General features: G+C 43.3%; 1 long non-coding RNA gene across 1 annotated transcript in view; it reads left to right on the top strand.

Moving 5' to 3' along the window:
* Positions 1–6,232, top strand: part of LOC142827634 (uncharacterized) — a 61,367-nt gene extending 55,135 nt beyond the window's left edge. Inside the window, exon 3 of the long non-coding RNA XR_012902332.1 lies at positions 5,845–6,232. This is a non-coding gene — a long non-coding RNA (uncharacterized LOC142827634). The remainder of the gene's footprint in view (positions 1–5,844) is intronic.
* The last annotated feature ends 6,432 nt before the right edge of the window (positions 6,233–12,664 follow it).

Genomic DNA, 12,664 nt, shown 5'->3' with positions numbered 1-12,664 from the left:
GATGCAAATAGATGTCTCGTGAAATTTTCTATGGGGCCTACGTACCTTAATTCATTGATTGTAAAGGTTCAAGGGGAGTTAGGTGGCTAGAAACTTTAAATCACACTAGACACTGTCAGCCTCTTAAGATAACTAAATAGCTTGACATTTTTGCCCCACAGATTAATTTTTCTAGGAATTTCATTATTTGAAATCACAACCACTAGATCAGAGGTTTTCCACTTTTTTAATTTGCAGGCCCTTAAAATTTTTCAAATTGAGGTGCAACCCCCCTGGAAATCTTTGGAATAGTCTGTGGACTTCCAAGAGTCCACGCAGCACAAGTTCACAACCACTGTTCTATAGTAACAACAACCTTTCATAGACCTCCTTAGACATAGTCTGCTGGGTCCCCAGGCATGCATGGACCACAGGTTGCAAGCCACTGCACTAGATGCTATCTGAAGTGTTTTCTTTACTTGACATTGAAGTCATAATGCTCTTTTTCACATGGGGACATTAAAGAGATCCCCAAACTTTCTCCAGACTTCTGCCCTCTTTGTTAAAAGCATGTATGTTCATTTATTACATTCCTAGTTGGACTCAATACTATATAATAGCGATGTCATAGTTTTCCTCGTAGTTTTCCTTATCTCCTTCCTTGCTTGAAATCTGTGATTTATAAATATATTCGGCTTTGTTTGCCATTGAATAAATCAAAGGGATGACCTTTCCTTCCTGTTTCTGAGTTAAGTTCTTTGACGTTCACATCTAATGAAACACTCTGTCCATTCAGCCTATTCCATAGGTTTATTTTACCCTCTATCTGCTACTCCTTGCACATAGTTAATGTGTAATTAATGAAACATCTCTTCTTGGAGTGGCACACAATCAACATAGGGCTCCCACCAATTTTGCTCCAGCTCCAATGAAGTAGTCTGCTTTTACATTGAAATTAATCTGGAAGAGAGTTGCAGGAGATTGAATTTTGGTATTTTCTTTTTCTCCTGATTTAAGTTAGTTCAGGAATTAGTCAGCTTCTAAAACCATGTGCCAATGGCAGCAAATCACAGAAAACACTTCTTTCCTTTAATACTGAACAAGGAGTTTTATTGGAATGACTATAACAATGTTTTTACTAAAGTTGCTTTGGTTGCTCTGTTTCACTTTAGCGCCTCGGCCTGGCGGTGGCAGAAGTGCCCTAAAATTGTAAAGGGGCCCACAGGTGCCCTAACCATGGCAATGCCTCCCAGCACAGTACCTCCTGAGATCTAGGAATCTCATTGTCCCATCTCCTCAAATCCCCCATCCCAGGATTGCATCTTCCCTCAAAACCCCACCCCTCCCTTGCTCCTCTCTGCCCTCCCTCCATCAGTGACCCTTATGGTTTCCTAGTCCCCGTTTCAACATCCCTGTCTCTGACTAAAATCTTCCGCTGTACATTCAGCATTGCTTCCTGCTATAGGTTTGAGGAAACTATACACATATCCTCACACAAATAACTCCCCAACATGGACTAATGAATAAATGCCTCTGTCTGAGGGTATGTCTACACTACCCCGCTAGTTCGAACTAGCGGGGTAATGTAGGCATACCGCAATTGCAAATGAAGCCCGGGATTTGAATTTCCCGGGCTTCATTTGCATAAGTGGGGCGTCGCCATTTTAAAATGCCCGCTGGTTCGAACCCCGTGCCGCTCGGCTACACGCGGCACGAACTAGGTAGTTCGAACTAGGTTTCCTAGTTCGAACTACCGTTACTCCTCATTCCACGAGGAGTAACGGTAGTTCGAACTAGGAAGCCTAGTTCGAACTACCTAGTTTGTGCCTCGTGTAGCCGCGCGGCACGGGGTTCGAACCAGCGGGGATTTAAAAATGGCGGCGCCCCGCTTATGCAAATGAAGCCCGGGAAATTCAAATCCCGGGCTTCATTTGCAATTGCGGTATGCCTACATTACCCTCCTATTTCGAAATAGGAGGGTAGTGTAGACATACCCTGACTTATAAACTGGGAAAAAATCAAACTAATTTTATCTCCAAGTGGCCAGTTTTGAAATGGATTCAAACTGGCCTTCAAAATTTCTCCCACAACTTTATTTGTGTCACTCCAATATCTGAGTGTTGTCATCTAACAGTTTCACAATTCAGAACACTTCAGGTACAAAAAATTACAGATGTCATTTGAGAAACCTTTCGGGAAGAAGTTTTAACCTGAAATATATATGAAGGTAAGTGGATACAGCCACCATGTAATAGACTGTAATTCCATTGAGGAAACTTAGTGACAGCAGAATGCATGTGATGAGTACCCACAGAAATTGTCATCAGAACCTTAGAAGGAGTAACTTTTCAGTGTATTGTGGTCTACATGTATTTAGATAGAAATAACTTTTATTTGATTTTATTTAAAACCAACGCCTAGCTTTTTATCAGTAGATCTGAAAGTGCTTTACAAGGAGGTCAGAATCATTCCCATTTTACAGGTGAGGAAACTGAGGCACAGAGCAGGGAAGTGATTTGTTCAAGGTCAGCCATCAGGACAATAGTTGAACCGGTGATATATTACCTAGGGGTACATCTACACTGTGCAGCTATTTCGGGATACCAGAGGTATCCCAAAATAGCTATCCCACGTCTTAACAAACTGCCCGTTATTTCAAAATATTTTTTGAAATACCAGGTGTACTATTTCGGCATCCTGGTAACCTTCGTTCCATGAGGTTTAAGGGATGTCTAGAAATAGTGCATTATTTTGAAATTTGGCGCTGTGTAGATGTGCCAAATTTCAAAATAAACTATTTTGAAATAGAATCAAAATAAGATATGCAATTTTCATAGCGCAAATTACATATCTTATTTCAAGTTTAGGGAGCTGTGTATATGTACCATAGGTCTCCTCTGAGTCATAGTTCCACTGTTCTATATGTTATTCTACACTTATTGCTCTTTGGGACATCTCCTTATGTGGATGTGGTATACCTAGACGTTAGTAAGGTGTTTGATACGGTCTCACATGATATTCTTATCAATAAACTAGGTAAATACAACTTAGATGGGGCTACTATAAGGTGGGTGCATAACTGGCTGGATAACCGTACTCAGAGAGTAGTTATTAATGGTTCACAATCCTGCTGGAAAGGCATAACAAGCGGGATTCTGCAGGGGTCTGTTTTGGGACCGGCTCTGTTCAATATCTTCATCAACGATTTAGATATTGGTATAGAAAGTACGCTTATTAAGTTTGCAGATGATACCAAGCTGGGAGGGGTTGCGATTAATCTGGAGGATAGGGTCATAATTCAAAATCACCTGCACAAATTAGAGAAGTGGTCTGAGGTAAATAGGATGAAGATTAATAAAGACAAATGCAAAGTGCTCCACTTAGGAAGGAACAATCAGTTTCATACATACAGAATGAGAAGCGACTCTCTGGGAAGGACTATGGCAAAAAGGGATCTAGGAGTTATAGTGGACCACAAGTTGAATATGAGTCAGCAGTGTGATGCTGTTGCAAAGATATATTACCTAGGGGTACAAACATGATTCTGGGATGCATTAACGGGTGTGTTGTGAGCAAGACACAAGAAGTCATTCTTCCACTCTGCTCTGCGCTGGTTAGTCCTCAGTTGGAGTATTGTGTCCAGTTCTGGGCACCGCATTTCAAGAAAGATGTGGAGAAATTGGAGAGTGTCCACAGAAGAGCAACGAGAATGATTAAAGGTCTAGAGAACATGACCTATGAGGGAAGACTGAAGGAATTGGGTTTGTTTAGTTTAGAAAAGAGAAGATTGAGGGGGGACATTATAGCAGTTTTCAGATATCTAAAAGGGTGTCATAAGGAGGAGGGAGAAAACTTGTTCATCTTGGCCTCTGAGGACAGAACAAGAAGCAATGGGCTTAAACTGCAGCAAGGGAGGTTTAGGTTGGACATTAGGAAAAAGTTCCTAACTGTCAGGGTAGTCAGAAACTGGAATAAATTGCCCAGGGAGGTTGTGGAATCCCCATCTCTGGAGATATTTAAGAGTAGGTTAGATAAATGTCTATCAGGGATGGGCTAGACAGTATTTGGTCCTGCCATGAGGGCAGGGGACTGGACTCGATGACCTCTCAAGGTCCCTTCCAGTCCTAGTATTCTATGATTCTATGATTATGCTTCAGTCTTCATAAAAGTTATATTAATCTCACCAGTCTGGCAGATCGGTATTAATTATTGATGGATTAGTCTCAGAAATGGAGCTGGTCCTAAAAATCTCAACAAAACTTTTTTTTCATGGAAATTTTCTAGTTCAGTGACATGGAAACATTTCCTGGAAACAGCTTTCATTTCAGTGGTGCTCAAGCAGGCTGATTGAGTCCTGTGCACCAGGCAGCTTTCAAAATCTACTTGCCTGATTTCCTGCCAGATTGCCCCCTGGCTACTTGGCAATCCACCTGGTGGTCAGAAAATGATCCAAGATCCTGGAAGCCCTGGCTCATAGCTCAGCTGCAGCCTGAGCTCCCAAGTTCCAGGGCATTCTGTCTGCAGCCAGGGCTCCATTCCAGTTCAAAGATAATTTCAATATCGGTGAGCGGGGGAGGGGAAGTGCTCTGAATCAGAAAAAAAACAAACTTCAAAATCCTTCACCACATGGAATCATCTTTCTCTGCTCAGTGTTGCTTGAAAAGTTTGAAGGTTTGGTTCTGGCACTTCTCCAGAGCTTATCTGAGCTGATAATCTCTTTGGGCTGAAAATCAGAGAAATCTGCCAAGATTTCCAGTACCTCCCAGTCTGAGATCAGAGATATTTTAATTGCATTATTTCTGATTCAGAAGGGAACCGGGGAGTGTACAGATTCATCCAACTTTTTTACAAATAGTTTGACTGTTGAGCGATCAAATAAAGGGACGGGAGAAGAAAGCAAGGAAAGGAGAATAGCTGAAACTCCAGGGTGGCTGGCAGCCAGCTTGAAATTAGGGTTGCTTTCTCACAGTGGGTTGGAAACATTTCATTTGAAAAACAGTCTTGCAGCATGCCTGCCTCTGCATAGATGGGAGGGAAATGGATCACCCCTTCTCACAATGCTAATGGCTTTACTCCCACTGCAGAAAGTGATTAAAACAACATTTCAATCAGTTTTCCTAAGGAACCGTCACTTAAAGAACAGTAAAAATTAAACCAAGACAGTAAAATCTGACCAAACAAAGGAGGGGAACTGCCAGCCTGTAAAGTACTAATGCTCATTATAGCTGGTGCATGTTCAGCTTGTGTGATGGGCTTTGGGAGGAAAGTAATTTGAGCAAACTAACCTGGGCTGCCTTTTCATTCTTTGTCATTCACTGCTGTTGTTATCTTTACAATTCCAGCAGTTGGGCTGGTTGTGTCCTGCTTTAGTGCCCTTCGTAAACTATTCCCTTTTTACCAGGTCTGATGGCCCCATTGGAGTGGCCATGACAATGGATGTTCATTTTACCACCATAAAAGGGTTTAATGATTAAAAGGCTTCACCATTGCACTCCGCCACAAAACTCATTCTTTCAGTCCCATGAAACCCCTTTGATTCAAAATGTTCTTTTGACAGGATCAAGAGTGGTTTTCATTCTGTTGGGCAGCAGAAACATCTGCATTTTTCATCCTCTACCTCCTACTCAGTGCACATAGTTAATGTGTAATTAATGAAACATCCCTTCTTGGAGTGGCACACAATCAGCATAGGGCTCCCACCAACCTTGCTCCAGCTCCAATAAAGCAGTCTGCTTTTATATCCTTGTACCCCCATTCAGCACTAGTAATAAACTCCGTTCCAGGCTTATCTAGCCAGCTTACATCTTAATCTTTTTTCCTCTTCTGTATCCTCCCAGGGATGAAAAAAAATCCTCTCTCTTTCAGGTTATCCGAGCACATTGGGAGTGGGTGAACCAAACACACAGCAACATTCAAACCAGAATAGAGAGGACAAGGCTGAAAGGAGTCTAAGGAAAGAGAGAGAAAAAAAGACCTTGGTAAGTAATCAGGCAAACTGAAAAGATAGTTACACAAGAAAGATTTAAACCATATAGGGTTAGGCCTTGAAGTGTCATTGGTGTGATTCTCGTAGAATTGAACACACTATGTGTTGAGATGGTGTTACATTTAATTGCCTGTGAGCAGTCCCTTCAGACAACCTCTTAGTTAATAATGCTCTTTGCTTTAGTACTTTCAGGGTGAAGGCTGAAAGTAGTCACACTAGTCACTGAAAAAAGTCACAGCCGTGGAGTATTAAGTCAGTCACTTAAAAAGAAATTGATCACCATTCTTTTTGTTGTTGTTGCTATTGCTTACAATATGCAAACTTGACATGATGCTTCTCCCATTCAAGGTTTCTATTAATATGCATTGCCTCAAAGGTGATGCACTGGTATTGGGTTCCCCCTGCCCCACCATTTCAGCAGTGTAACCCTGTAGATGGGAGGAGATGAGTGGATTCACACTCATTCCCAGCAAGTAATCTATCATCAGTTTTTCATATTTGGAATTTCTCTCTGTGATCCAAATGTTTGATGACTGATGTGCAGTCCTCATGTAAAAGTAATAAGAGGACACACAATTATGCCACAAACTCTAGGGAATGCTGTTCTTGGAAAAAGTTACCTGTGAGAACGTTCTGCAAGAAAAATAACCCGAAGACCTGACGAGTAAAATGGCTAAAGGGATAAAAGACATCATCCTGATTCTGATCCTACCTGCACTGCTGAAATTAGGAATCACTCCATTGCACTAAGACAGAAGACCAAAATGTGGGAAAGGAAAACCACACTTTTTAAGCTTCTCTGGTTGTGTAATGATGCTGCGGTTACTGCAGCCTTGACATCCAATGTCCTCTGACACTGGCAATATCAATACTCCCATAAGGGAACAGTGGCCCTATTTTAAGGATTATGCCAATTTCATACGTATGGGCCAAAAGCAGAGATGATATGTAAGTTACACATTAGTAAGTGGCTTGGTAGTAGTTGGCTCTACCAACTGAGCACAAGGGAGTCTAAATTGGTGATGCATTAAAAAAGTGCACTGTGTATCAGCTTTGACTGTCTTCTAACCTGTGCCAGATTCTCTCTTTGGTTGCCACTGTCTAACTATTGATATCACTAGATTTATACAGATAAGAAAATGTCACATAGTAAAGGAAAACAGACTATTAGGTGTATGGAAAATCACCAATAAAAGTGTGCTATTAGAAGCAATTGCTAAAGCAGAATACTCCAGAAATACTTGTTTTTGGCACTACCAAATATTCCCACATTAAAGCTACTGCCAGCTGACATGTGACTCTACCTATCAAAAAGGAAGGAACTGCTGCAGAGAATGTATTACCAAAACACCCAAACAAAACAATTAAATACAAAGATCAGCTTCTAGTTTCACTTGCACCAGTGTAACTCCAAAATAACTTAATTGACTTTTGTGGAATTACTCCACATTTAAACCATTGTCCTTCATAAACTTGGTGAGGGCAAAATTCTGTCGGTAATACACATAGTCACCCATTGAAATCAATGGCAGTCCCACCAATATCTAAGAGCAAGATCTGGCCCAGGAAGAAAAGAAGGAGGCATCTTGCAACACAATTCTTTGGGCCAAATGCTACATGTCTGGCTCCCACTGATTAGAATGTGGGTAGAATTCTACGGGTAGAACTTCTGCCATGATTTCCAGAGTGAGGATGCCTCATTGTTACTGTGACAGAAAAGGGCACGGGCTTTGAATGTCATTTTAGCTGGTTGGGCTTGCCAGCTACACCTGTCCTCAATGATCATGGACATTGTCACCAAATGCCAGCTGTATGAAGTATAAACCAAAATCTCAAATAACATTTTCCATACATTTTTTAAAGTGTATTAGGACACAAGACTAGACAAAGGTAGTTTGCTCAAGGTGGGTGTAAAATAGAGAGACTTTCTCTGGTTAAGCTTTGTCTTAAGTGAATAGTTTCTTGTCTCAGAAAAAGAAGCATGAGCTACTGATCGGATGCTATTGGAAAACTAGTGTGCTGGTAGGGGTTGGGACAATCTGCTGTAGTCACTAATCTGCATTTCAGTTTATCTGAATTCTGGCCCAAGACTGGGAAGTCCAACTTAGCTTGCCAGACTATTCAGAGAAAGAGCTTCAAAAAGAAATGTTACCCTTGATTCCAAAGCATAAGTGAGTCAGGAAAGGGTATAATGTTTGTCGTGGGAATTAACTCCCTATTGTGTTAGCTACGCACAAACGCACTGAAAACTGCCAGTAGACAAGTAGAAACTGCTTGGCATCTCTGCAGTTGAGCTAAACCCAGGCATGATTTCCAGGCAACAGCAGTCCACAAGTCCCATGGTACAGTCAGAGCAGAAGGTGTGCAAACCTCATTATCTTAGTAAAAGCCTTCTCCTAATATAGAAACAAGACAAGAGAAGTGACACAAACTGACGTGTAACAATGCAAATCGGGGTGAAAAATATTAACATTCTTTAAGGGATGAAAAATAATCCACAGGCAATGCCTGGAGACCACCAGACCACACTGGTGCATATCTGTATACAAATCTAATGAAAGAAATGCATTAGAAATGAACATACAGTGCCAACAATATAAGCCCGTCTTACTTTATTTCATCAGCAACCAATAGCATCAAGTTCCCAGTGGGTGAGATGTTGATTATCCAGCAGGCTAATTCACCAGTCCGGGAAGGAACAATGCTATGTCTGAGCATGTTTCAGGCCCATGCCTTAGGCCACAACTCATTTCTTAAACACAAAATGTAAGCATAACATGAAAATAAAGTAGCTCCTCTGCCCAGCATAGGTTATGAGTGTGGGTTTCCCTGTCTTCTTTCACACCTCTTTCCAGGTCCTTTCTCTGAACCCAGAAGCCTTTCTGATCCCTATAATTCTTTGTCCCCAGGCCACCTGCCTGGGAGTCACAAAGGGCTAGATCCATAAAGGGAGTTGCAGTATCTTTCTTTTACGTGCCCTGCTACCTAGTGGAATCCACTGTCCCACGTGAGGCACCGAACAATGGGATCCACAAGAGCCAGCAAGCTGAGCGGGGAGCTGGCCAATAGGAAATGCCAAGGAGAAGGTCTAAATCCCTCATTCCTATAGGACTTAACTGTGCTTGGGTTTTACAACTGTGAACCCTTTGCTAGTGTGAGTTTCTGAAGCCTTTTAACCTTTAGCCTACTGACCGGAGCATTCATCCAAGATGTGGGAGACCCAGGTGCAAATTCCCTTTCTGCCTGATGCGGAGAAAAGATTTGAACATGGCTCCCATTCTCAGGAGAGTACCCTGCCACTTGGACTATGGATTTTTCTGGGTGGGAGCTCCCTCAGCCCCGCCTGTTGGATTTGTTCTGCTGTGTGTCAACAATTCAATATTCATTGGAGCAGGGGGACTGGACTCTGTGTCTCCCACATTCCAGGGCAGAGCCCTAATGAGTCAGTCTTTTCTCTCTTGGCCCAGTGCGGTTTAACGCCATTGAGGGGCACTTGGGCACCTTGACTAAGGCATCTGTGTATATGATCATGGGTAGATTTTGGGCCCTTTACTGGCAGAAATGCAGGTGCCATGGGAACATAGGTGTCTACTCAGCAGCAGCTGAGTAGGGATCTTGATGATCTCAGTGGCCCTCATTGTTGGGCTTAAGTATCTGAAGTGGCAGTGTGGTGAGGCGGCTGCCCCTCATTGGTCAGAAGGGGTGCTGGAAGGAGCCTGCGTAGAGCTCTGGCCAATTAGGGAGAGGCTTTTAAGTAGCCAGTTAGGACATAGCTTGCTGGGGGAGCCCTGTACAGCGATGATCCACAAACCAGTGTCAGGCACCTATTCTCCCTCTACAACAAATGGGATTCACAAAGGTTGGCCCCGTAGGTGGGAATTGCCCTAGCTAGCCAGCGGGAGATGCCATTGCTAATGACAGCACTGCAAGCTATTCTCAGGTATAGTTGCCTAAATCTGGGCTGCAGACACTACAGCTGAGTCTTTTTCAGGCCCCTCCATCAGACCACAATTAATTGGTTAAACAGAAGCTGCTGCTCCAATCACTCCCAGTATTTCTCCATGGTGAAATAGCCTCAGCAGGAGATGCTGAGGAATGGCTCATCAGAATATCCAATAGCTTATTGGTTAGCAAACTTGCTGAAGACCCCACTATAAATCTTTTCTTCCCCTCTGGAAGGGAGCAGGGGAAATTGAACCCAGGCAAACGCTCTGGCCACTAGGCTAAGAGTTATCAGGTGAGCCTCTCTGATGGTGGTGGATTTGGGCCAAAAACAGAAGGATTTTTCTGATGAGATGACAACAGGGCGGAGTGTACTGGGAGAGGAGTTCTCTGGTTCAAGTAACTATCTTCAAGAGTTAGCTAAACAAAAAGCTAACTCAGGCACAGATGAATTCTGGCTGGGGCCCTGCTGAATTTGGTGCCTGGGCATTCATAGATATTCAAACCCTCTTTCATTTTGATCTTATTGAAACAAACTCCCCAACCTAAAGTGGGGAAAAAAAACCCTAGCCAAAAGAGCTGAGCATCACCTTACTGTCCAGCAGTGTGGATTTACCAAAAAGGTGTGCATTTTAGAATAGGTGGCCTGATCTATGAGTTCTCCAGGTCTCTGGGCTTGTTTGCACTTAAACACTGCAATTGTACTGCTGGAGTTGCGCTGCAGTAATGCTTCAGTGATGATGCTAATGGGAAGGGTTCTCCCATAGGCACAGGCAAGCCATCTCCCCAAAAGGATATAGCTCAGAAGTCTCCCATTAGCCTACTGCTGTCAACACCAGAGGTTATGTTGGGTTAACTGTGCAACTCAGTGGTGTGGATGTTTCATCGTCCTGAGCAATGTAGTTATACTAACTGAATTTCCTGCTGTAGGCCAGATCTCATGGTTCATATATGTATTTAAATATGGTTCTAATTTTGGCTCAGCTAATGTCAAATAAATCCTCTGATCTCTGCAGAGCTGTGGACTCAACTGCAGCTTTCACTGAATTGGCATTTGCTCTCTCAGGAGAAATGCAAAAAACAGAGAAAGTGAAAAATAAATGTCTATACTAGAAAATGTTTCCACACACAAACAGAGAATTTTTCTTATTCACCTTCAATTGGAGGGGAGGGGGGAGAGAAAAACAGTGTATACAATGTAAGCTAAAACCAATGGAAAAGAGACATAATAGGAACAAAAGGGAAAAAATGTTGCTTTAATACATCCAGTCTGACAGTCATCCATTCCTCTGACAATAGAACCAACTCCCAGGAACCTGCAAGAGAAATACTAAAGGTGAGACAGAATGAACTCACGATGTACAACTCAAAATGACAGATACCTGAACTATGCAAAGCTGTCCCTGTATATACTAACCTACCACCTGGAAATCCTGTTCTGAAGATATTCTTGGGCCCAGTGCTTGTAGATCATTTCTTCTTCCCTCACCCTCATTTCTCTACCTGAGGCTGCCAGAACATTAGCGGAAGAACATGCTCTACAAATATAGCCACAAAGAGCTGCCATGCCAGCATGTGGTTTCTCTGTGTAACATGGCTGTCCTAATGAGTGGAGCAGCTGGTGTGGGCTGCTAACCTGGGATAGGTGCTTGTTGGGAACATTTTCTGATGCAGAATTCGTGCACCCCACTGCCCAGTTACCACTTGTTTCCAGGTTTGCTCCTCGGAGAATCCAATTGTGCATGGTTTTTCTTGGTTGGGGCTCTAACAGGCCCTCTCGTGTGGGGCAGCTGCTATTGTTAAGTCAGGAGGGGAGAAGTCTGATTACAGTAATTCCTTGCTTAACACATTTTCGCGATAGCACGATTTTGGGGGGGGGGGAACATTTTTCGATGCCTTGTGTCCGGCCAGAGGGGGTCACCGGGGAACTGCGCGGTGAGTGGCAAACCTACGGCGCTTTTGTAAGGAGGGAGAGGAAGCCCTGCGCAGCTGCCGGTGACCAGCAAGCTGGGGAAACCCAGCCACCAGCTGAAAGTGGGGGGCAAAGAAGAGGGAGCGAGGCATCCGGTTAGAGGGGGTTGCTGGGGAATGGTGCGGTGAACGGTGAACCTTCAGAGGCAGGGTAAGCCCCACGCAACTGCCGGTGATGGGCCAGCTGGGGAAACTCAGCTTCCGGCTGCAAGCCCCCTCCCCTGTCCTTCCATTCCCTTCCCTTCTTCAGAGCCAAACACCTCCCCTCCCTGCTATAACCCAGTCCCCTTTCTCCCCCAACCTATGTCCTGGTCTCAGTTGCTAACAAATGCAGACTGGAGCTGCAAGCATATGTGCACTTGAAACGCAACCCCCACCTTTTCCATTATTTTCAACGGGAAAATTGACCTTGCATAACACGTTTTCACTTAGCACGATCATTTTCTGAAATGTATCTACCGTGTTAAATGAGGATACCATGTTAAAGGAGGTCATCATCCTCCATCTTGAAAGATGAGGCTGAGAATTGCAGGAAAATCAATGCACAGCAGACTGACTACTGAGTTCTGCTGAGTTTTCAGAAAAAAAAGTTAAATATAAGGTCTCCTCTTGGTTTTACTGAGAACAACACATGTTCCACTAAGTGTAAATGTGTGTGGCGACTCTTGTGCCCCAAAGGAACATATGTGACTTACAGACACAGAGACCTGGCCTAGTGGTGACAGTTTTTGCAAATGTCATTAATACGTACGTTTAAAATTCTGGTAGCCTTTCCTTGGATTGAGA

Source organism: Pelodiscus sinensis, chromosome 3, assembly GCF_049634645.1.
Source record: "Pelodiscus sinensis isolate JC-2024 chromosome 3, ASM4963464v1, whole genome shotgun sequence".
NCBI classification, from domain to species: Eukaryota; Metazoa; Chordata; order Testudines; family Trionychidae; genus Pelodiscus; species Pelodiscus sinensis.
This window is presented reverse-complemented; position numbering and strand designations above follow the sequence as displayed.